Source organism: Acinonyx jubatus, chromosome C1, assembly GCF_027475565.1.
Source record: "Acinonyx jubatus isolate Ajub_Pintada_27869175 chromosome C1, VMU_Ajub_asm_v1.0, whole genome shotgun sequence".
Lineage (NCBI taxonomy): Eukaryota > Metazoa > Chordata > Mammalia > Carnivora > Felidae > Acinonyx > Acinonyx jubatus.
Window position 1 is genome coordinate 125,439,195 of NC_069381.1, and position 25,558 is coordinate 125,464,752.

General features: G+C 38.7%; 1 long non-coding RNA gene across 1 annotated transcript in view; it reads left to right on the top strand.

The window, feature by feature from the left end:
* The window catches only part of LOC128314014 (uncharacterized), a 271,881-nt gene that overhangs the window by 36,239 nt on the left and 210,084 nt on the right, over positions 1–25,558 (top strand). The window contains exon 3 of the long non-coding RNA XR_008295299.1: positions 2,177–2,290. This is a non-coding gene — a long non-coding RNA (uncharacterized LOC128314014). The remainder of the gene's footprint in view (positions 1–2,176; positions 2,291–25,558) is intronic.

Sequence of the window (25,558 nt, forward strand, 5' to 3'; positions counted from 1 at the left end):
GTGACTCGGTTGAGCATCCAACTCCTGATTTCAGCTCAGGTCATGATCTCATGGTTTGTGAGATCAAGCCTCATGTCAGGCTCTGTGCTGACAGTGCAGAGCCTGCTTGGGATCCTCTCTCTCTCTCTCTTCCCCTTCCTCTGCTTGCACTTCTCTCTCTCTCTCTCTAAACAAACAAACAAACAAACAAACAAACAAACATTAAAAAAAAAAAGGAATCTGGCTAAGGGGTACCTGGGTGGCTCAGTCGGTTGAGTGTCCAATTCTTGGTTTCAGCTCAGGTCATGATCTCATGGTTGCTGGGTTCAAGCCCCACTTGGGATTCCCTGTCTTTGCCCTCTCCCCTAGCTCTCTCTCTCTCTTTCTCAAAAATAAATAAATATATTTTTTTAAAGGATGTGACCAGGGGCACCTGGGTGGCTCAGTTGGTTGAGTGTCTGACTTCAGCTCAGGTCATGATCTCTGGTTTGTGAGTTTGAGCCCTGTGTCAGGCTCTTTGCTGATGGCTTGGCTCGGAGCCTGGAGCCTGCTTCGGATTCTGTGTCTCCCTGTCTCTCTGCCCCTCCTCTGCTCTCTCTCTCTCTCTCTCTCTCAAAAATAAACAAACATTTAAAAAATAAAATAAAATAAAATAAAATTAAATTAAATTAAAGAACGTGACTAAGAGCAAGACTGCCTGTGTTCACTTACAGGTGCACCTTGAATTAGATGTATGAATTTGGGCAAGTTACTTAACCTTTCTGAGCCTCAGTTTTCACATCTGCAGAATGGAGATAATCATAACATCTACCTCCTAGATGGATTTTGTTGATTGATTCCTAGATTGATTTGTTGGGATCAATGTGTTAATATGTGTAACATGCTTGGAACACTGAAAGAAATATTAGCCATTAATGTTATTATAAATCTGTCTTTTCCACTGGAATATCAGATTCTAGCAGTCAGGGAAATTTTGAAGTTTATTTATTTTTTTTGAGAGAGACAGACAGACAGACAAACAGACAGACTCAGGCTCTCTAACAGCGTGGAGCCTGACAAGGGGCTAGATCTCATGAACCCTGAGGTCATGACCTGAGCTGAAATCAGGAGTCAGATGTTTAACCAACTGAGCCACTCAAGCACTCCCATTCAGGGAAAATTTGTATGTCTAACCCTTAGCATAATAGAATATTCAGTATGTATTGAATGTTACAAGGTAGTATAAGTAGGTTTGGTTTTAGGGAGATGATCCACATTCACTCTTCATTTACTTAGTCACTCAACAAATGTTTCTTGAACCTCCTAGTAAGCGCCAGGGATTCTGCTAAATATTGGGTGAACCAAAGGAAGAAGATCTCTGCCCTTGGAATTTAGTGGTAGAAATTATAAAGGAACAAACATAAAAATAAATTTATAATTATAATTTGTCTTAAGCGCTTTGAAGGGAAAGACTAGAGACCTATGAAAGAGAAGAACCTTTGTTGTCCTCAAGTCTGTGATCAGCAATAACATGGGGAAAAGATACTAGAAGATGGAAGAGAATTTGTATATGTGCTCCCCATATTATGTTAAGAAATATGGGTAATCAAGGTAGAAACCTCTCAATAACTGATTTTTTGCTGGTTTTTCTTATGCTTTGACTTAATCAACATATAATGCTCTCTGATGTCCATGGCTGGTTAGCTCATTTGATTAGCTAATGAGGTCAAGGTCAGAGGCCAGCATGGGTCAGTGAGCTTTTCTCCTTTCTGCGGCCAGATTGCACTCTTAACCTCAGTCATCTTTCAAAAGTGTGCGTTTGGTCACAGGAAGGCTGTGTCAAGAGAATGTGGATGGGGAGCCCCCAAATTACCCTCATTGATAGTTGCTCTCCACTGGCATTTTCTAATACTTATGATAGTATGCTATAATTTATTATTCTCTGTCACTAGTTAGGGTCTAGTTCTATTTTTTTTTTTTGACAGTTAGCCAATAATTTCTACAGCCAATAATTTCCCCCCCCACCCAGGAAAGAAAACTGCCTTTCAAAATATTCAAACCACTTGTAAACATTATGTCTACTGGATGGAAGCTATAGACTAGAGCAGTGCTTCTCCAATAGTAATGTGCATAAAAACACCTGAGTGCATAAAATGTAGATTCTGGCTCAGTAGGTCTGAGTGGGATTCACGATTCTGCACTTCTTCCTTACTCCCAGGTCATGCTGTTGCCGCTGATCCATGGAACATACTCTAAAGAACATGGGACTAAGCATACACTAATGAATCAAAGCTAAGTCTAGATTTTAGAAATACAGCAAATACAAAGCATGGTGAGTTTGACCACTGGTGCAACTTGCTGAAACTGTTTACTGTGTAAGGCACTTCACTGTTTATAGACAAGCTCTCTCCAAATATTTTCTTTTAACTTTTTTTAAAGTGTTCTATTTTTCTCGGGAGGGTAAGTCTAAGAAAGAGTTCAATATACTTTAATTTTAGACAATGTATTTATTATATACAGTATACATGAAGCTCAAAGGGCTGGAGCTAGAGCTAATTCCATGTTATGCAACATAAAATGCCTTTGAAACACACAAAGCCTTTTGTTTTATGGTGGAGATTTTAGTTTCATCTTCAACTTACTTCACTGTATGTGACAAGTATAGTAAAAATCTTTTGTGTCTTCTGTATTTATTTTTGGTAATAAAAGGAGACAGCTCCTTTTTCCCACTGCCCAGAAGAGGCCTATTCCCCTGCTGACATGTCTGTGTAGCTCCTATTGATACTAAGATGATCGTGAGCATGAAGTTGCCAAAGAAACTGCTTCTCTGAGGAAATTTCCATGAGTGTGAAATCATGGGAATCAAAACTGATGGGAAAGTCCCTTTGAACTTGTGAAAATTGCCAGCATTCTTATAGGAAAAGAGTCTAGAAATGCCATGATTATCTCCTTTACTATTTTAGTGAGATGCATTTCTATTGTCTTTGGAGAAAATGGTCAAGTTCTGCTCAGTACAAAATGCTTTATTTATTTTGCCTCAAATTCTTTAGGTGGATATATATTTGTGAAATTTGGATTTTCGTACTTTAGATTATTTGGTCTAAGTATTGGTCTATCTCAGCATTTTCCAGGCAAAGACACCTAAATGCAGAGGATCTAAATGATCTTTAAGGTGTCACATCCAAGCTAGAGCAGAACCCAAGTCTCCTGGTCCTTGCTATTGTACCTCTATGCTGTGGGTGCCTCCAGACAGTCAGAAGTGCAGAAATTTCAAAACACATTGATTTGAGGAAGAGTTTAAGAGTTACACATATCTTGGTTCTCAATTTATTTAAGCAGTCAGTCTATCAATGAATATTCAATTAGCCTCTATGATGTGCCCAGCACTGTTTTACATAATGTAAAATAATTTAATATTTATTTATTGGTTCAGATTTTCTGGCAGTAAACTACTTTGGGGTGAGTTAGGCACTTTGGGTTGCTGAGTTAACTCCTGGAGCCCACTTGAGAGCTATTTATTGTAACCAACTTCTGCAAATTTGAAACCTCCATCACTTTTTACTCCTTTGTCTCATATCCCCCCCGTAAATCAGTGGCTGAGGTTCTTTCCCAAGTGTGTCTTACATCACTTTTTCCTTTCTTCATCTGCTTGTCTTGAAGGCCCTGTTACACAACTGCCACCTCTAGCCTGTGGTTGAAGCTTGGGGCCCCTTCTTCCAGAGATCCCCCATACATCCCTATTCTCTTTTCCTTCATAATATATGTATCCTGTATTTGCGTCCCTGAATTTGCCAGTTAACTGAAGCTGGTTTACTACCATCACCTCAATTTCCTTTCAACAGTCTTTGGTGTAGACTCTTCCAAACTTTCTCCTAGTCAATGTCCTTGATTGCAGCATTTTCTTTCTCCTGTTTGTCCTGCTCATACTGCTACTAAATCCATGTTTCTAAAGTGTAGTCATCAAGATAGTATGCATGACCTATCTTGCCTGTAACCATCCCTGAAACACTGCAGGCAATTAATAAGTGTCTTCTTCTTTTTCTGCCTGTCTTATATATACAAAAGCTGGAAGAAGTCCCTAATGATTCTTTGTTTCCACATATGTAAAGTGGGGATAATAATAGTACCAATATTTTCATATAGTTGTTGTGAAAGTTTAGCTATTACTATTACTGAGAAAAATTCCAAGCTATGAATAATTTTATCTTATTCTCATCTGTCATTTGGTATCATTTGATGTATGCTAGCTTCACTCTATTAAAAACAAAGTAATAAATACCTTGAGGAAAAGACAGTGCTTTGCATTTTGGAAGTCTCTAAGCTCTCCACTCTGCTGCCTAGCACAGAGCTGTGAGCCCAGTGGGTGTCAGCAGTAGTGCTCAGCTGGTTCACACCCATGCAGGGTACCCATGCAGGGTGCATGCTCATTGCTAGGCGGTCTGTTCTGATGGCTCAGTGCTTGTGCCACATCAGTTGACAAATATTTGCACATCATCCCCTGCTTGATTGATTTGAGGTAATTGGAGTTTGACATTAGCCAACTGAAAAAGTTAAAATAGATTCAAGGCATACAGGCTTTTGCTCTCTGCCTTCCACCCCCATAATATGAGTTCTGTAATAAACATAAGTTATTACTCTATATTTGGATCCCCCTCATGGCCTCCTGTTATGGGGAGAGAGAGCCGGAATAATGTGAGAAACACAAAGAGTGGCAGGAGGCTGCACGTGCAAGTTACACCCGCATTCAGACCTGAGCATAACCAGTGTGCTGACTTGTGGGACAAGTGCCTGTGCCTCTGCCCCTGGCCTGCTGATGGCTCTGTGGGTGGAGCCCATACTTGGGAACCTGCTGAACAACAGGCATTTCACACTGATAACAATATAAAAAAAAGCCAGGTAGCTTACTGTTACCTTAACACACTTCTCCCTGAACAAGTAAGAATTTTTATCAAAGAGCTGATGTAGCTAGCGCTCTTTGTCCAGGTTATACTGTAGCAGGAAAAACACTCATATCTTGGTTTGTTTTTCCTTTGGAGAGAGACCCCTTCCAGCTTTCACATGCAATTGCTCTTAAGTGTGACTTAACATTTCTCTTCCCAATTCACCACCGAATTTCCCCGAATCCGAACGCACTGCTGAACAGTGAGTCAGGGTATAAAGGGTGGTGAATTGAATGTAACTCTCTTCAGACTGGAGGAAGGGGGAGCGCTGGGAAATCCCAAGGACTCTGCGCTGACTTCAGTCTCTGAAGTTTGGGGAGTTCGGCAGACACCATAGAAAAGCCCCCTTCATCGCTTAAATTGTTTGAGTTCCATGGCAACAGCAGCCTTAGAAACTTGAGAGAGAGAGGGATGGGGGAGCGGGGGATGATTGAGAAAGAGATAAGAAAAGATGACCGAATAGGCCTGGGATTTTATATTCGGCGCTTAACTTGAGAGAGAAGGAAGCGATTGGGGAGGAATGCCCAAGACCGCCGCCTGAGTGATCTCATACCAGCCAAAAGGCAAACGACGGCCTGGCCGGCAGCTGAAAAGAACAAAGGCGGTAGGTGGGTGGATGAGGCAGGGGGATGGAGGGGGGGGGGCACAACTCGCCCACGCTTGCGAAGCGCTTTAGCTAGCGTGTGACAGGCCTGGAGTTCTGGCACCGAGAGGGGAGCAACCCAGCCCACAAAGGCTCTGGCCCAGAGAATGGCCTGGCGCGTAATTCAATGCAGGACCCGTGACCACACTGGAGTTGTAGCCTTTTGTGTGAGCCACAACAATGGAGGGGAAGAAATCAGGCCACAGGCTCGCGGCGCAGACGGGCTGGTGCGGATGTGTCTCGGCTCTGGCGGCAACGTGTGCTGCCTTTCAGGCGGTTGCCCGGCAACCGGACGCCGCCCGCCTATGCCTGCGGAGCCCATTGAAAGGCACTGCAGCCTGGTGAAAGGGAGAGCCGCGCGGTTCACAGGCCAGGCTGGGAGAGGAGGAAACAAAGGACAGGGAGCTGGGGCAGGGATCGCATGGGACCGGGGGAAGGCCTCCCTCCGTACAAGGGGGAGCACTGGAAGTCCCTTCTTCTGAAGGCCTGAATTGGTGCTCTGCTTTGGCCTAGCGTGTGGACTGCTTGAACAAATATAGCTCTTCCTCCATCTTCAAGTTCACAGCTTTCCTGGCCCAGATGTATTAAATTGTTTGGCTATTGTGTAAAACACATAGCCAACAAAAACAAACCCTGTTCAAGTGGCCAGCATAAAGTCATTTGTTAGGCAGGAATATTTTCCAAAGTAGAACCATGCACCTGGTGGGTGAATTGATGTTCACCATATGAAAGTGCTTGATAAATGCAATTTGGTATCTCGGATTGCATCGTGAAACATTAGTGGAAAAACTAGTAATATAAAGTGTGTAGTTAATAGTAATATTACAATGCTAATTTCTTGGCTTAGACAAGTAGTCTGCAAACTTTTTCTGTAAAACACCAGAAAGTAAAGACTTCAAGCTTTGTGGCTCTATGGTCTTTGCTGCAGCTACTCAACTGTGCTGTAATACTGGCCAAGCCTCGACAGACAATATGTAAAGGAATGGGCTGTGTTCCAATAAAATTTTATTTATGGACACTGAATGTTTAATTTCATATTCTTTACACATGTCATGAAATATTCTTCTTTAGATTTTTTCAACTATTTAAAAATGTAAAAACTCAGGAGCCTGGGTGGTTCAGTCAGTTGAGCATCACACTTTGGCTCAGATCATGATCTCCCAGTTAGTGAGTTCCAACCCCACAACTGGCTTGCTGCTGTCAGTGCAGAGCCCACTTCAGATCTTCTCTGTCCCTCTCTCTGTGCCCCTCCCCTGCTTGCGCTGTCTCAAAAATAAATAAAAAAATATTTAAAAAATCACACGAAAACTCTTATTTGCTTGCAGGCCCTACAAAAACAGGCAACAGGCAGGATTTGGCCAGTAAGCTGCTGCCATTTGTCATCCTCTGGTTTAGACAAATGGAACAAGGCTATGTAAGATGTTAACATTAGGAGAAATTGATGAAGGGTGTATGAGAGCTCTCTGTGCTTTCTTTGCAACTTATCTGTAAATCTAAGATTATTCCAAAATAAAATGTCTATTAAAAATATTTAAATGGAAAGCTTTTTGGATAGAATGTTTGGAAAGGGGTTTGTGGTGAGGAGAGGGGTAAATTAGAGTTTGTAGTGTGTGTGTGTGTGTGTGTGTGTGTGTGTGTGTGTGTGTGCATGCGCATGCGTGCGCTAGAGACATAAAGGAATGATTTTCCTTAGTATTTATTGACATATGTTACTGAGACCTCCCAAAATGTAACTCCTTGTTACATCACTATATGGGTAATCAAGCCATTAACATCAAACAGCCTGAAAACAAAATAACATTCCAATAATACAGAACTCTTTGACCCTGAGGGTTGGATGAAGAATATTTTCAGCTCCCACTGAACCAGGATGATGGACACCAGAACAAGGAATAAAATCCATTTTGCTCTAATAGGAAACTAGAAAATTCTCAGCAAGCTCATTTTTAACCACACACCCACATATGTGCACACACACTTCTTTTTTTTTTTTTTCCCCAATCTGGTTAACATCTATACCAAATAAAGCACATACAAGACTTTTCCTTACAAACCAGGATCTGTATCCCTTTCCTGATATTATTAGTTGTACAAATACAGACTCTTCTCCATATTTGCCTGAAAATGGTATGATATTATGAGACCCTCTTTTTGCCTTCTTTCAGATTGAATTCTGTAACATCCAATCTCAGGCTGAACCCTACTGATTAAGAATGGTGAGGAAGTACAGGAGGGCACTTAACAGAAAGCACACCTTCTTTCTGACTGCAATTCTAGAAGGGTGTGGGATGTAGTATAAAGACGATATAAAAGTCCACAAGTAGTAGACTATTGTAATGCCAGGCATGGTGGGCAGAGGGAAGCTTGGTAATGAGAGTTGATACTGGGCCTGGTGGGCAGAGGGAAGCTCAGTAATGAGAGTTGATACTGGGAGTGAGGGAGAGACTTGCATAATGTTTCTTGGTAAAATGTGAAGCACCTGGAAATTTGGTGTCAGGGATTTTCTATCACTCCTGTCCTCTGGTCTCACACTCTCAATTGCTCCACACTAAGACTATTTGATGTTTGTTTTTTCAACCAGAGATATTGCAGGACAACTTTTTTCAAACGTGAACTTTCCCTATGCTGTGGATTGGTCCTGGATTGGGGTGGGAGGTATAAAGATGAATTAGAGATGGCTTCTAGCCTTGAGTGTCAAGGGGTTCTGGGTGCAGATAAGGCCGAGTTTTCCAGTATTGTTGGTGGAGACCAGCATCAGAATCCCTAGGGAGGGTTTTACTTACAAATGCAATCTCCTGAGCCTGTTCCACACTCTGACTTTAATTCTCTGTACAAAGCAATGGGAATCTATATTTTTAGCAAATTCTTCAAGTGACTATTTGACATCCCTACATTTGACATCCACTGAAAATGTGAATAGATGTGAAAATGCCTTAAGTATGCTGCTGCTGCTATGAACTGGCTATTACAGAAGCATAGAAAAGGGGTGAGGGTGAAGTCAAAAGGGAAGTTCCCTAAAAATGACATCTGAGCCTAATCTTAAAGAGAAGACAAGAGCAGGGATGAGGGTGACGGATAGCATGATAAAGGGAATGAATGCAGGAAGTGAAATCCTGAAGTGGGAGAAAACCACACCTTCTTATGTAGCTGGAGTATAAGCAGCAAAGAGGAATGAATGTCTAATGGTGGACTTTTGATAGACAGTGGAAAATTCATTTTGAGCAAGGGATCCTCCTTTATGTCACTCTGCCTAATTATAAGTTCAAGTCCACTCCCCAAATATGAGTATATAGTTTTTGGTAAAGGCTTGGATTTTTTCCTCATAGTATATTCTCTGTAATACAGGTACCTAGAGTGCTCATGTACTCAGTGTCAAAGGGTGATAGCAGATAAGGGCGTATTAGGTCATTTATGCTACTCTGCTTCCAGACTTGAACATTCCTGGAAATAGAGCTATCTTCCTTTTGATTAGAGTTGGGCTGTCAGCTCTGTGACGTGTAACTGAGGGAGGATGTGTGTTATCCTTTGGTGCTGTTAAAAGAAGTCAGGCAATGCTTCTCTTTGGGGGGGATGATTATGAGGGAGTTATGGGAAAAGAATGTGGTCTCCCCTGGCTCCCCAACCTTCATTTCTAGTTTGGTCTGTCATTGCATCCTCATCAGTATTTCTATCCTCTTCCATTGTTTCTTTTCCTGGACTTTAGCAGGTGGCCTTGGCATTGCAAGACTTTGATTCCTCTGAAAATGAGATGATTGGGTAGTCAGCCTTATCTTCTTTCCCACGGTTTTATGTTTCCTTCCAGGTTGATCTGGTTTCTTTGACTGTCCTATTTTAAGAATGAGGCATTTTGCTTGGTCAAGTGCGTGAATTAATGTAGCCAGGGCAGCTAATCTAGACAGAAAAATACACAACACACAAACCTCCCAACAGCTGCAGAGACCATTATCTATGCTGTTTTTCTTCACCAGCTAGAGAACCTCAATTCATCAAAATAGTTGAAGGCACTTGAAAAGTTAGCACTGACCATTTGGTTCCTGGAAGAGAGAAACATTTGTTTTGTGCTAAAAGTAACCCTTTGTGTCTTGTGGTAAGAGGCCATAGATTTAGGTGAAAGTGAACGGTGACCAGTTATACTAAGTTAGACAAGAGGGTATTGAGGTGGAGGGGGTGGTGAAAATTAAGGAGCAAAAAAAAATACATTTCTATCTCATCCTTACACAGCCACATCTGCACCCAGTTGCACAGAGCACTTGTGAAAAAACAAACAAAACTCTAGTTCAGAGAATCTGAACCTAGGTACTATTGACATTTTGGGCAAGACAATGTTTTGCTCTAGAGGGCTTTTCTAGGCCTTGTAGGATGTTTAGCAGCATCTTTGGCCTCTACGCACCGGATGCCGGTAGCAACACCCCCCTTCATCCCCCCCAGCGGTGACCATCACAAATGTTTCCAGACATTGCTGAATATCCCCTGGGAGGTAAAACCAGCTCCTGTTGAGAATCACTGCTCTAGTAGAATCACTTACCATTTTAATAAATCAAGCAGTATCCAAAGTGTTTACGGTTGTGATGGAAAGGCAGGATGCTCCAGTGGCTGCATATTTGTGGTTGGCAGCTTTCATGGGCAGATCAGGCTTAAGTGGACATGGAGCATAGCTTCACCTCAAGAATGTGACAGTCACAGCTGTGAGTTGCAGGACGGTTGAAAGAAGTAAATCCTTTTGGATAGGGTATCCTGTGAGCATAATATGTGATATTCATCGGTTTTCAAAAGTAGCTTTAAAGTTTTTTTTCTTCTGAGGCTTTATGCCATTGCTTGTGTCTTCAAGCATATAATTTCAATTCTTCACAGTTCATGGGAGTTGCAGGAGAAACATTTTTTTTTTCTCCCTTCATGTAGCCTGTGGGTCTCCTTGACAATATACTAGTATCCATAAAAAAGAGAAATTCACCTGAATTTCTAACTTGTGGTATTTGATTTCACCCAGAGTCGGAGAATGTTCCATACCTCAGATCCCATTAATCTTATGGTAAAAATTAAGCTATAGACTGGTACATCCTTCAGTAGGAAATTCCCATGGTTCCAGGCCCCTAGGGTGGGTCCCTGAGCTGATTCTAGAGGAAGTCCATGCTGCCTTCTCCAAACTGTGTTAAGCCTTTCCTTTGCTCTTATCAGGCTTGCCCTGCCTTTTAATACAATAAGACCTAAACAATGAAAAAGTAGTGCTGAGATTTAGACCAAAAAATCACAAAGGAAGGAAATTTTGAATTACTGCTTTCACTCAGGCTCTCATTCAACAAGTTCCAGTGTTATCAAAAGATCAGGGAATCATATTATACATCACACAGCATATAATTATCTGCAAATATACTATTATAGGATTAGAATCTTAAAATATCTCAATCCTTGAACTGTTAGGTAAAAATTCCAGAGTACTAGCCAGGATGTCTTAGAGAACCTGGATATAAATTATGGGTACCATCGTAATTCAACTTAACAGAATGTGGTTAAGATTAGTAGTTACCGTATCTTTGGTCTTTAATCAAATTTAATTTGGTCTAGATCTTAATGCCATGCCTAGATATCCTGACCTCCCATATTTATATTGTCATCACAGTAGGATATGCACTGACATATTGACATTAATATGCAGGGATCAAGTTGCTTTCATCTTTCCAATACTGACATTAGTTATGTCTCTTTTAAAGTAGCAGTTTAAGTCTGTGGGTTTTTTTGTTGTAAGTCGGCCGAAAGTGAGTGATTGTAGTTTCACTTTATTCTCGTGGGTGTAACTGAGCGCTGTTGGGTTTACCTTGGCATGTGAGATAGTCATAATAACATTAAACTTTAAAATCTCTAGGACAAAATCTAGGATTTGAGTTTCCCTAACTCTTTGCAGAGCTGTTACTTAGCTGGAAAATTACATTTCAATCGAACATTCTATAATTCTCTGAGGTATTGCAGTAAATGAGTGTGAAAATGCCGAGCACATCCCATCCTGGCACTTCTTATTAAGCATATAACATTCTTGAGTGAAAATAACATCACAGAGTAATTTGGTTATTAAGGCAATAACAGCATATCTTGTCCTGGTGATAAAGTTATCTTTTATTAACAGTTTCTTCGTCATTTTAATAACTGCATTAAGAAAGATGCATACTTTTCTTTCACCACTATGTCTAAGGCTGGATGACAAAGATAACTATCCATAGGACTAGTAAATCTAAAGATTTCACATAAATGATTAATAAATTAAAGACTTTATAAGTCAGACCTAGAAGGATATATTAGTTTTTTTTTTAACATTTTATTTTTAAGTAATCTCTACACCCAATGTGGGCCTTGAACTTATAACCCCAAGATCAAGAGTCGCATGCTCTACTGACTGAGCCAGCCAGGTGCCCCTAAAGGAATATATTACAGGTGGGTTGGTAGATGGTAGGGTTACAGGTGATTTGTTAAAGAATTTTTTTACTTGTGCTTATCTGTGTTATCAAAATTTCTGCAATTCACATGTATTATTGTGTATTTCAAAAGCTTTATTTTGAGAGGGTTAATGGATCTTTCTAGCTATTTTACCACAGAAATTCACATTATATTAAACCACAGAAATTCAGTAAAATTTTTTTGCATCCCATGAAGATATTTTGATTGCTTAAAATGCATAAAGGCAATATTTTCACTCCTACAGCTTGCTTAACCAAGAAGTAAGTCATTCTTAGCTTTTGGTTTAGGATATTCCTAGGGAGATGTGAGTATATTATGTATTCATTTAAGCATCTCAGGTGGATCAAACTGAAACAAATGAAAGAGTTCATTATGAATTCAATTGACTTGCTTTTTAAGGATAAGTGGTGTTTGGAATGTATTCAGATACATTCTTGGTAAATGTTTTTAATTTGGTTAAATATGATTTGAGGAGATCATAGCTACACAAGAGCAGCCTTGTAATATAAAGGTATGAGGAAATAAGCACAGCTACCTGCCACTCAATTTGCTCCAAACTTTCATGTTCTTTCTATGCATCTATTATTACGCAGTGGAAAAAAGAAAGAGAAAAAAAAACATTAAGTAGGAAGCAAAAATGCATATCAATAGCCAATTAGTCAAGAATGTATGTTGAGTACATATTCCATGCAAGTCATTTGACTGGGTGCTGTGGGGAACTCAAAGCCTTAGCAATTTTCTACCATTATAGAACTTGACACATAATAGGTGCTTAACAAATATTTGTTTTGAGTGAACACATGAAGTCATGAAAGATGAGTTGTGATAATGAATAAATAAATGTAGAAATTCAGAGAAAGGAACCTTGACTATGGTCTGGGTAGTTTTTACCAAGAAGATGGAACTTGAGTTTGGCCTTGAAATATGGGTACTTCTTTTTTTTTTTTTTTTAACATTTATTTATTTTTGAGACAGAGAGAGAGCATGAACAGGGGAGGGGCAGAGAGAGAGGGAGACACAGAATCTGAAACAGGCTCCAGGCTCTGAGCGGTCAGCTTGACGCGGGGCTCGAACTCACGGACCGTGAGATCATGACCTGAGCCGAAGTCGGACGCTTAACCGACCAAGCCACCCAGGCTCCTCGAAATATGGGTACTTCTTAATGGAGAAGGCAGGGATAGATGGATTCACAAAGATCAGATCTTTCCTGAGTAGGAGGGAAGGTTGTACTTAGGAAGAGAAAGAGAAAGTGGTCAGGCAGAAGAACTGTTCAGATATAGAGATAAACCCAGACCTGCTCATTCCACCTGTGTGTGGAATTGTCTTGAGGGGACTCTTGGGTCCATTTTCATGGAGTTCATTGAGATCTCTGGCATTCTGTTTAGTTTCCAGTTCTTGTCTAACTTCTCACCTTCTCACTAATATTACTCACTTATGCCCCAGCAAGGCTGACAGTTTAGGATACCTGACGCCTACTTTGCTATTCTTACAGGTATGAGTTTAGACCATTGCTGCTCAGAGCTTAAGGAGAACTGACTGGAGAAACTAATCTAAAGGGAAGGTTGTTTGAAGAATTCCTGTAGCTAGTGGTTTTCATGGGAAAAATACATAGTGACGATAAGATATATATTTATATGTGTCATGAGGTCATATATATATCATACTGTGCTTTATATATATGTGCACACACAAAAAACATGTTTTATTTATTATGTTAAATTATATGTATTTCATATAATAATATGTGTGTATTCACAATGAAAGAATACTCTAGGGGTGCCTGGGTGGCTCAGTCGGTTAAGCATCAGACTCTTGATTTCAGCTCAGGTCATGGTCTCATGGTTGGTGGGTTTGAGCCCCACGTTGGGCCCTGTGCTGGCAGCATGGAGCCTGCTTGGGATTCTCTCTCTGCCGCTCCCCAACTTGTGCATGTGGACTCTCTCTCTCAAAAATAAATGAATAAACATTAGAAAAAATAAAAAAAAATAAAGAATAATTCTGTATCTTGCAGCTTGGATGATATATATTCTAGTCTGTTCTAGATATATTCTATTTTATTCTATTCTGTTTTGTATTTCATTTCTTAAAATGCTCATCATGCCTCACTGAATTCATTTCACACCCTGTAATGAGTCTACCCATAGACTGAAAAACTTGACTCTAGTCAAAGTTTCTCAAACATCAGTGTGCATCAGAATTACTTGGGAAACTTTTAAAGAAGAAACCTAAGTTTCTGAAGCCCTTTACTTAAAGATTTGGGTTCATTACATTTTAGGGGAGTTCTAGGAATCTACATTTAAAAATCAAGTATCCTAGTTTGTATTGATGATTTATAGATCACATCTTGAGGAACATGACATCTAGATATTTAAAAAAAAAAAATCCATTTAAAATTAAGCCAGGCCAGCTAAAACTAGATCCTGTTGCTCTGGAGCCCCTCATTTCTAGTATGCTCACTAATTTTCACTCCCCCTCACCCTTGGTATTATACCAACTGCCTACATTACAGGATGTATTTACTCTAAGAATATTATTGAGGACAGTTATTGTTCACCGAAGAGCACAATATTCTGTGTGCAGACCTTAGAAATTTCTGTCTGTTCTTGGTATCAGAAACTATTGGGATTATCCTGAGAAGTTAGTTTGTGTTTATCTTATTTACACAATGATTTCAAGTGTCAGATTGTGTACTTCTCACAACATGCATTTTGTATAACAACCTTACTCTTGGTTTTATCTTATTTTCTAACCATAATTATTCCTTTGTTCTAATTTAGTGACCAACTTATTTTAAATTTTATGTTATCTTGTGAGAAGTTTTGTAAACTCCCTGAAATTTTCTTTTGGAAGAAGGGAGATATATAAGTAAAGGATAAAAATGATAGGGAAAAATATTTAGGACTCATCTAATAGATGTGGCCATTATCAAGCCTTCCACTCATTGTTGTCTGTCTTTTCCCCTGAGCTACGTAGCCATTCCTTTCTGCCTTAAGTCCATAGCTGAACAACTTTAATCCTTAACTATTCTATTTAGTCTTTTTGTCTCTAATTTGCCCTGAATTTATCCATCCTGTATAATTCCATCAGACCAATCCTCTTAAAACTGTCTTTCATTGTGTCCTCCTCCTACTTAAAGACCTTTAATGGTTCTCTTGGTCTTGCAGAGGGGGTTCTCTTCAGTCTGATCTCTTTTGACTTCTGTGCCTACTTGACATATCCTTGTACTTCCTGCAGGTCTACCATAGTACTAAGCTTAAAGGGTAGTGTTTCCTACATGTTGATGGAAGGTGATGTAATCTGCTCAATTCCTACTGCCCTTTTTATATTTAGCTTCTGAAGAAGAAAAAGTAACAGTATTAAAAGTTAGATATTTAAAAAAATTTTATTTGTTATGAGAGCGAGACAGAGAGTGTGAGCAGAGGAGGGACATACACAGAATCTGAAACAGGCTCCAGGCTCAGAGCCCGACGCTGGGCTCAAACCCATGAGCTATGAGATAATGACCTGAGCTGAAACCAAGAGTCAGATGCTCAACTGACTGAGCCACCTAGGTGCCCCCAGAGTTAGATATGTTTAATATCAAGACTCAAAGAGGCAGATACAGTCTCTGTCTTCAGTTAACTCACAAATTTTGTTGGGGAAAAAGAATCTATACACTGAAAATAAAAAATAATGACGCCGAGTGCACTCTGCTAAGGTCCATATGAAAGGTTCTGACAATATATTAAATCCATGTTCAGAGTGAAAAGTACTTAAAGTCCTAGACAGAGTCTACAATGCTCTAATTGTACGTCTCAATGGACACTTGTATCAAAGGTGCCAAGAAAGAAAAGCCAACTTATGGAAGAGAGAAATGAAGAAGCTTGTTCATTGGAGAAAAGCTATTTATCTTATCTGTAAAACTAGAAATGTTTAGAAGCATTACTTTACTTAATATCTTCACCTAACCTACTATTTATAAAATTGTAAATTATATTGATCTTCCTCTCTTCCTTCTCAGTACAGTGGAATAGGCTTGTATGTATGTAATGCAATCAATGTAAGGTATGATTGCCTTGATGATATCTAGCAAGTTAAATATTGCATAAACCACCCGTTGGTTGAGAATCACATAACTAAAGAGGTCATCAACAAATCCCTAGGGAAAGTCTGCAAGGGTACTTAAATCTGCCATGAAAACAAATAAAGGTCCACATTCCTAGAATCTAAAATACAGTAACACAAAGTGAACCTCATGATATTCAGATTGTGTCTAAGAGAATGAGTAATATTTGCTCATTTGCTTTTTTTAGAGTCCTAGAAGGCCACAGTTGTTTTAAGCAACTGCAAAATAACCAAACAGAAATTTGGAACGAAATTAAGATTTGGTTGGAGCATTCTAAATTTTCATTAAATAGTATGTTTAAGTCCCAGATGCTCTATGAAGCACTCATAAATAATGTGATTTCTGTCTTTAAGAGCAGACATTTGCAAGGAGCTTCTCAGTTAAAGTGTAGATATAAAATACTTTCTTGTAGAAATATAGTGTGATGTCTTTTGTATAAGAAGATAATGTTTCTGACCTACTGTCATTTATTTTGAGGTTTTTTTTCTCTCCATATTCTCTCACTTTGCTACCTTCACAACCAAGCACATATTTACTGAAAGAACAATTCATGGAATGAAACAAAATGATATGAGCTGCATGAAGTTAGTTTATCACTCCTCCTTTTAGAATTTCAGTGGTCTGTGATAGCTAACTGAACTAACCAGCAAAAGACACTTAGATTGGAGAGGGCCTTAATCTGGTTCAGGGCAAAAGAAATATTCATTATATAAATCAACTTTTTTCTGAATTTTTGCATTATACACATTAAAAATTTTTTAAATGTTTTTATGTTATTTTTGAGAGAGAGGGAGACAGAGCGTGAGTGGGGTAGGGGCAGAGAGAGAGAGGGAGACACAGAATGTGAAGCAAGCTCCAGGCTCTGAGCTGTCAGCACAGAGCAGGGCTTGAACCCATGAACTGTGAGATCATGACCTGAGCCAAAGTCAGATGCTTAACTGATTGAACCACGCAGGTGCCTCACATTATATACATTTTAAAAATAGCTTTCTTTTTTTTTTAGAATTTTTTTAATGTTTATTTATTTCTGAGAGAGAGAGACAGAGTGCGAATGGGGGAGGGGCAGAGAGAGAGAGGGAGACACAGAATGTGAAGCAGGCTCCAGGCTCTGAGCTGTCAGCACAGGGCCCGATGCGGGGCTCAAACTCACAAACTGTGAGATCATGACCTGAACCGAAGTCAGACACTCAACTGACTGAGCCACCCAGGTGCCCCTAAAAATAGCTTTCTTGAGGTGTAATTGATATACAGTAAATTGCCCATATATAAGTATACAATTTAATAAATTTTGACATATATGTACACCCATGTAACCACTGCCACAAATCAAGATAACGAACATATTCTGTATTCATTACTCCCCAAAGTTTCCTGATGTGATTGCCTCTCCCCAACCTATTCCTTCCAATACCCCCAGGCAACTACTCTTTTGCTTTCTGTCACTATAGATTAATTTGCATTTTCTGGAATGTTATATAAAGTAACCATACAATATGTGGTCTTGTCTGGCTTCTTCTACCCAGAGGTTATTTTGAGATTCTCCCAGATTGTAGCATTCATCAACAGTTCATTCCTCTTTATTGCTGAGGAATATTCCATTGCATGAATATACTGCAATTGTTGATCCAGACACCTGTTGAAGGATATTTGACTCATTTCCAGCTTTGGACAATTACAACTAAAGCTGCTATGAATATTCATGTATCAGTCTTTATATAAATTTTTTTTTCAACGTTTTTTATTTATTTTTTTGGGACAGAGAGAGACAGGGCATGAACGGGGGAGGGGCAGAGAGAGAGGGAGACACAGAATCGGAAACAGGCTCCAGGCTCTGAGCCATCAGCCCAGAGCCTGACGCGGGGCTCGAACTCACAGACCGCGAGATCGTAACCTGGCTGAAGTCGGACGCTTAACCGACTGCGCCATCCAGGCGCCCCAAGTCTTTATATAAATATATTCTTTCATTTCTCTTGGGTAAATATGTAGGAGTAGAATGGCTGGATTATGGGGTAGGTCTATGTCTAATTTTTTAAGACAAAAACTATTTTCAAAGATAGTTGTATTATTTTACATTCCCATCAGCATTGTATGTTCCAGTTCTGCACATCACAAACATGTGGCATGATTAGTCTTTTCAGAAATTTCTTGTTTAGTCTGCAAATATTTAGGATTTTTCAGGATTTTAGGATTTCTTGTTTAATTTCATTGTGGTCTGAGAACATACTTTATATGTTTTCTATTTAAAAATTTTTGTTAAGGTGTGTTTTATGGTCCATAATATGGTCTATCTTGGTGAATATTACATATAAATTGAGAAGAATGTATATTCTGCTATTGTTGGTTGTAATATTCTGTAAATGTTAATTAGATCCAGTCAATGATGGTATTGTTTAATCCAACTGTATTCTTACAGATTTTTCTGCTTGTTGGATCTATCAGTTACTAAAAGATGGATGCTGAAGTCTATAGCTATAATATTTGTCTATTTCTACTTGCAGTTCTACCAGTTTTTGCCTTATGTATAAGATGCTTTGTTGTTAGGTGTATCCATGTTAAGGATTATTATATCTTTTTGGAGAATTGACCCATTTATCATTATTCCTGAAAATTCCTGAAAATCTTCCTTGTTCTGAAGTCGACTTTGTCTGAAATTAACATAGCTACTCCATGTTTCTTGTGGATATACCATTAGCATGGCATATACGTATATATACATACATACATACATTTATTTATTTATTTATTTATTTATTTATTTATTTATTTATTTATTTATTTATTTTTAGCATGGTATCTTTTTCCATCCCATCCCATCCCATGATATATCCTTTTCTATCCATGCACTATACATTTAAAACTAATCTAAGTTTACTTTCAGATAACACCATAACACTTCATGGGTAATTGGTAACGAAATTTTTTCAGTGTTTCTATGTTTGGAAAAAAATTTATTTTGCCTTTGTTTAGAATGATATTTTCTTTGGGTATAGAATGCTAGGTTGACAGTTTTTCTTTCAGTGCATTAAAGATGTTGCTCCATTGTCTTCTCACTTACACTGTTTCTTAATGAAAAATTGGCTGTCATCATTATCTTTGTTCCTCTGTAATGTGCCTTCTTTGGTCTGATTTTTTTTTTTTTTTTAAGGATTTGTCTCTTCCTCACTGGATTCGAGCAATTTGATTATCATGTGTTTTGGTATAGTTCTCTTCTTTCTTGTGCTTGAAGTTTGTTGTGTCTTGGATCTGTGGTTTTATAGTTTTTCATCAAATTCGGGAAAATGTTGTCTATAAGTTCTTCAAATATTTTGTCTATCCCTGTAAACCATTTCAAGGACTCCAATTACTTTTATATTATGCTCCTTGAAGTTGTCCCAGAGCTCACTGGTTTTCTTTCCCTTTTTTTTTTCTTTTAAGATTCTTTCCCACTTTGCATTTTATTTTGTATACTTTCTATTGCTGTCTTTAAGTTGACTATTTTTTTTTTTTTTGAAAAAGAGAGAGAGAGAGAGAGAGAGAGCGAGCGAGCAAGAATTGGGGGAGAAGGACAGAGGGAGAGAGAGAGAATCCGAAGCAGGCTCCATGCTTAGCACAGAGCCAGACATGGGGCTTAATCCCACAATCTGAGATCATGACCTGAGCCAAAATCAGGAGTTGGTCACTCAACTGACTGAGTCCTCCAGGCACCCCAAGTTGACTAATCTTTTCTTCTTTAAATTTTTTTTAATGTTTATTTATTTTTGAGAGAAAGAGCATGAGTGGGGAGGGGCAGAGAGAGAGGGAGACATAGAATCCCAAGCAGGCTCCAGGCTCTGAGCTGTCAGCACAGAGCCCGACGTGGGCCTCAAACTCACGGACAGTGCAATCATGACCCAAGCTGAAGTTGGCCGCTTAACTAACTGAGCCAACCAGGCGCCCCAGCTAATCTTTTCTTCTGCTATGTCTCCTCAGCTGTTAATACCATCCATTATATTTTCATTTTAAAACATTGTAGTTTTCATCTCCAGAAGTTTTATTTTTTTAACGTATATCTCATGACTCTACTTAACTTTTTGCAATATCGAATATTTGTTTTAATATCATTGTCTGCTAATTCTAACATCTGTTTTTCAATTGACTGATTTTTTTCCCCTTCTCATTATGGGTTGTATTTTCCTGCTTCTTTATATGTGTGGTAATTTTTGACTGGATGCCAGACATTGTGAATTTTACCTTGTTGGGTGGGAATAATGTGAATCATGAGGTTTTCCAATCTGGCTGGTGGTAACAGACCCTCTTCTCTACCCTATGTAAATACTAGACATTGTTCCCTCTTATCCTTTCAGGTAGCTCTTTCCCCTGGCTGGAGCTTTGGGGAGCTTCCCACATGTGTATTGTTATTAGTACTCAGCTGAATTCTCAATGGGGACCTGCTGCACATCTCTCGAATTCTCTCTCTGTGCAATTCTTTCCTTTTCTGTATTCTGTATTATGCAATCTAACTATCTTTATCTCCCTAGAGTTTCAGCTCCATCTCCTTAACTCAGTAGGGATTGGAGACTCACTAGACTCAGCCTGGGGTCAGCCCCTGTGCTACAGCATGAAAATTCTCTCAGAGTGATAAGTTGGTATAATCATAGGGCTCACCTCAGCACTATTGACATTTTGAACCAGTAATTCTTTGCCATAGTGGGCCGGAGTACATTGCAGAATGTTTATCACCAGAAGTGTATGAAAGTTCCAATTTTTCTACATCTTTGTCAATACGTGTTTTATCTATTTATTATTATTATTATAGTTATCCTAGTGTGTATGAAGTGATACCTCATGGTCATTTAAAAAATATTTTTTTTAATGTTTATTTGTTTTTGAGACAGACAGTGTGTGAGCAGGGGAGGGGAAGAGAGAGAGGGAGACACAGAATCTGAAGCAGTCTCCAGGCTCTGAGCTGTCAGCACAGAGCTGGTGATAGGGCCGAACCCACAAACCATGAGATCATGACCCGGGCTGAAAACAGATGTTTAGCCATTTTAAGGTTGTTTTATTTTTTTTAATGTTTATTTATTTTTGAGAGTAAGAGAGAGAGAGTGAGTGAGCATGAGTGGGGGAGAAGCAAAGAGAGGGGGAGACACAGAATTCAAAGCAGGCTCCAGGCTCTGAGCTGTCAGCACAGAGCCTGATTGGGGGCTAGAACTCACAAACCACAAGACCTCAAACCCTGTACCTCATGGTCATTTTGATTTGCATTTCCCTAATGACAGATTATGTTGAACATTTTTTTTAATGTGCTTATTATCATTTGTAAGTACCTCTGGCCTCTACCCACTAATAGTGCCACTAGTTATAACAACCAAAAACATCTCCAGACATTGCCAAAAATCCCTTGGGAGCCAACATTGCTTCTGGTTGAGAACCACTTATTTAGGGATTTGAACACAGACCCCTCAACCTGTTATTTAAGTCTCCAAGATATATTCCCATCTAACCTCTCCCAGCCTCATCATCCACCATTTTACTTATTCCACTCTCTAGTCCAACAACTATGTGCTGTTCCCCTATCAGGCCTTGAATATCAGTGCCCCTCTGACCTCTCTTGTGCTGTTCTGTTTGCCTGAAATCCTCTATCTCTCTGTCTTCCAAAACTCTCCCTGCTTTAAAAGACTTACTACAAACACCTAACTTTTCCATAAACCCCTTTCTGATTTTCTAATCTGATAAGATTTTCTTCTACTAGTGGGTGTTTCTCACTCCATTAGTAATTGTAAGCATCTTGATGCATCTTTCCCTTACGTTCTGCACACTTAGGGCCCTGCCCTAAACTGTACATAGCAAGTAATCCATATGTATTTATTGAATTGTTAGTTTGTGTTTTTAGATATTTAAGGTTCTTTTAAAAATATATATGTCTGTTACAACTCAATAATAAAAAGGTAATGCAATAATAAATGTGCAAAGGATCTAAGTAGAGATTTCTTGAAATAGGAGATACAAATGGTCAGTAAGCACATGAAAAAATGTTCAACATAATTAGTCATTAAAGAAATGCATATCAAAATGACCATGAGATACCACTTCATACTCACTAGGATGGCTATAATCAAAAAGACAGATAAAACATGTATTGACAAAGATGTAGAGAAGTTGGAACCTTTATGCACTTCTGGTGGGAATGTAAAATGGCATAGTTATTTTGGTGATTAATCTGGTAGTTTCTCAAATGGTTTAAACACACAGTTACCATATAATCTAGTAATTCCACTTCTAGCTATAGACAGATCCAAGAGAAATTGAACATAGGTCCTCACAAGAACTTGTATTCAGGTGTTTGTAGCAGCATTATTCATAATATCCCCAAAGTGAAAACAACCCAAATGCCACCAACTGATGAGTGGAAATATAAAATGTGGTATATCCATACAATGGATTGTTATTATTCAATTAAAAGAAATGAAGTACTAATACCTACTGCAGTGTGAATGATCCTTAAAAACATATAAAAGAAGCTGGTCACAAAAGGCCACGTATCATGTGATTACATTTATAGGCGTGCATGACCCTGAATATGCTTATAAAGCAATTGAATTTTACGCTTTAAAGGAGTGAATTGTACGGTGTGTGAATTAGATCTCAACGAAAAATTTAAAAAGGCATATCTGTAATTAATGTTCAAAAGAGAGATATGTTACATGTGAAATATCAATAAATATATAAACTATCTTGATAAAAAACAGTCCTTTTCTATGAGAAAACAATTGGACAGCAAAGCCAGTTTTCTTGGCGAGAAGAGAATTGCTCACGCTTTCACAAATCTGTCTGTGGACTAAACAGATGAATTCTGCTAGGATGGATGCCACTTTTTTTTTTTTTTTTTTTTTTTTTGGTAAGACATCATCCTTTTTGGTACATTGTTATTAGGTTTTAGCTTGTTATCACTTCTCACAGATTTGATAAAGTCCCACCTGAGCACGTTTACTGTATTTTATATTGTATTATTAGAATATGCACCCAAGGCTTGTCTTTGGCCTTTGCAAAAGGCAAGAGTAGCCATTACTTTTATATTCATAATATGACCACCCTGAGTTAAATAAGATGGGCTTTACTAGCATAAGGAGCAAGTACTTAAAGCAGAATAATTAAGAAGCAGGTTTGAAGATCAGATCTGATATATTCCCCTCTTATCAGATCTGATACATTCCCCTCTGCTTTCTGGACAGACTCTCCAGAGTATGCTTGTACTCCTTCAAGTACCCAGTTGTATGTTAGATGTTCTTCGTGCAAACTGTTGTAGATTTATGTCTTGAGTTTCACTGGTGCAAACACTCAGAGAAAAAGGAACACATTTTCAGAGGACTCCAAACCAACTTTCAAAATAATTTTGTTAGATGCTGAGAAAGCTTTATAAGCCCAAAGAATGGTAGATTGATTGGGCATTTAAAATATTATAAATCTATACTTTTGATATTATTATGAACTGGGTTAGTACAAAAAACTAGGCACTTAATGTATTTTCTTCTTTTGTTGTGATAGGTAGAATGAAAACATTAATTATTTTAACTCTTCTTACTAGGAATATTTTAGGTTATTACTTGGGATATTTTTCAGATACAAAAATAAATAATATGTTATACACATTCATTGTTAAGACGGGCATTTTAAAGGCCCCTTGTTAATAAACTACTGAAATAAAAATTATGTTAATTTTAAGGTGTTTCAGGAAAAAAAATGTTCCTTGCTGGAAATCCATCCTGTGTGTATGTATTTCAGTGCAGGCTGTAGAATTAATTATACCCCTCTGATGGTTAATTAGTTTTGGGTAATCTGTTTTACTGGAAGAGCCAAAAATGTAATGAAAAGAGCTTTTTGGGGGCTCCTGGGTGGCTTAGTCGGTTAAGCGTCCAACTTCGACTCAAGTCATGATCTCAGGTTTGTGAATTCAAGCCCCGCATTGGGCTCTGTGCTGACAGCTCGGAGCTTGGAGCCTGCTTTGGATTCTGTGTCTCCCTTTCTCTCTGCTCCTCCCCTGCTCATGCTCTGTCTCTCTCTCTCCTTCAAAAATAAATAAAAACATTAAAAAAAAAGAGCTTTTTGAATTTTGTTTTTTAACCAGCTTTATCTTAGTGTGTAAGTAGTAAAAGCAAATCAAAGGGCTGTTTGGCTGGGAACCTCTTGGTAAAGTAATCAGCTTTGATGTTTGTCTTTTGATAATCCACATAATTTTGGGTAGAGGAAAGGCCAGATCTTCAAGATTTGCCTCCATTGACCAGGATCTGACAAGCTTGCAAATTCTAACTTTAAATGGCAGCACCTGGAGTTCTGGGCTTCATGAGCAGGCAAATAATAAGCAATAGGAAAAACATACACTACTCAGTGGAAACCATGAAAACTAGAAAAGGCACAAAGACCAAAACCTTTGAGAATAGGACATATTTGAATTTTGAATCGGAAAAGAGTTTCGAGGTTTTGATTTTAATTTGGATCATGGAGAAAAGTGGGGCCCGAAGAGGTTAAATGAAATATCCATGATCAATAGAAAGTTAATGCTAGAACCAGAACTGAAACCCAACACCTTGGCATGTTTTTACTCCTATACCAATCATTTATACTCTTGGTCATTCACTCATTTCACAAGTATTTATTAAGTGCATATGATGTTCCAAGTTCTGTGGTGGACACTGGGCTTTTAATAGTGAATACATAAAATGATTCCCACACTCGTGGATCTTACATTTGGTAATAGAGATTGATATTAATCTGTCCTGTGTACACACATAACCATGAACTCTGGAGACAGGGTGCTATAAGAACACATCATAGGGAAGCCTGGCTAGTGAGGGCAGTCAGAGATGGGGCCCCACCTATTCATAAATCCACACCCAATTTTTCTTGTCCCTCAAGTCTACTGTCCTATTTTGACTTCCAGACCTGATTGTGTCTACGTTCACATCTCTCCGCCTGAAATGAAGTCTCTTTACTTTTTTACATGGCAAATATCCACTTGTTTTTCTGGGCCTTTAAATGTCATTTCCATAGAGAAGCCTTCCTTGACCCCACCGATTAGGTTATGTGTGGCCATGATACAATCTCCTAGCACTATATACTTTTTCATAGTAACACTTCTCACTATTAATTGTGCAATTGTTTATTTAAGATCTGGCCTCCTCACTAGACTGGAAGCTCCTCGAAGGCAGAGACCATGACTGTCCTGCTCCGTCCTGTGAACAGTCCTGCCACATAGTAGATTACTCAACAAATATTGACCAAACAATTGGTTAAGTGAATGATCCTGTCTCTGAGCTGTCATTAATAATGTTGACCATCTTTCTCCTTGAAGCCTCTAAAGTCCATGAAGCTAGAAGCAACTTGATTTATGTAAGGGACACCTTCCCTGTTGCCCTTTTTTCTTGCTCTTTCTTCTATCTTGAATTTTTGTAGTTTTTGACATAAAACAATCTTCTCCCTAGACCTTACTTTCCTCTTTTTACTCTTTAG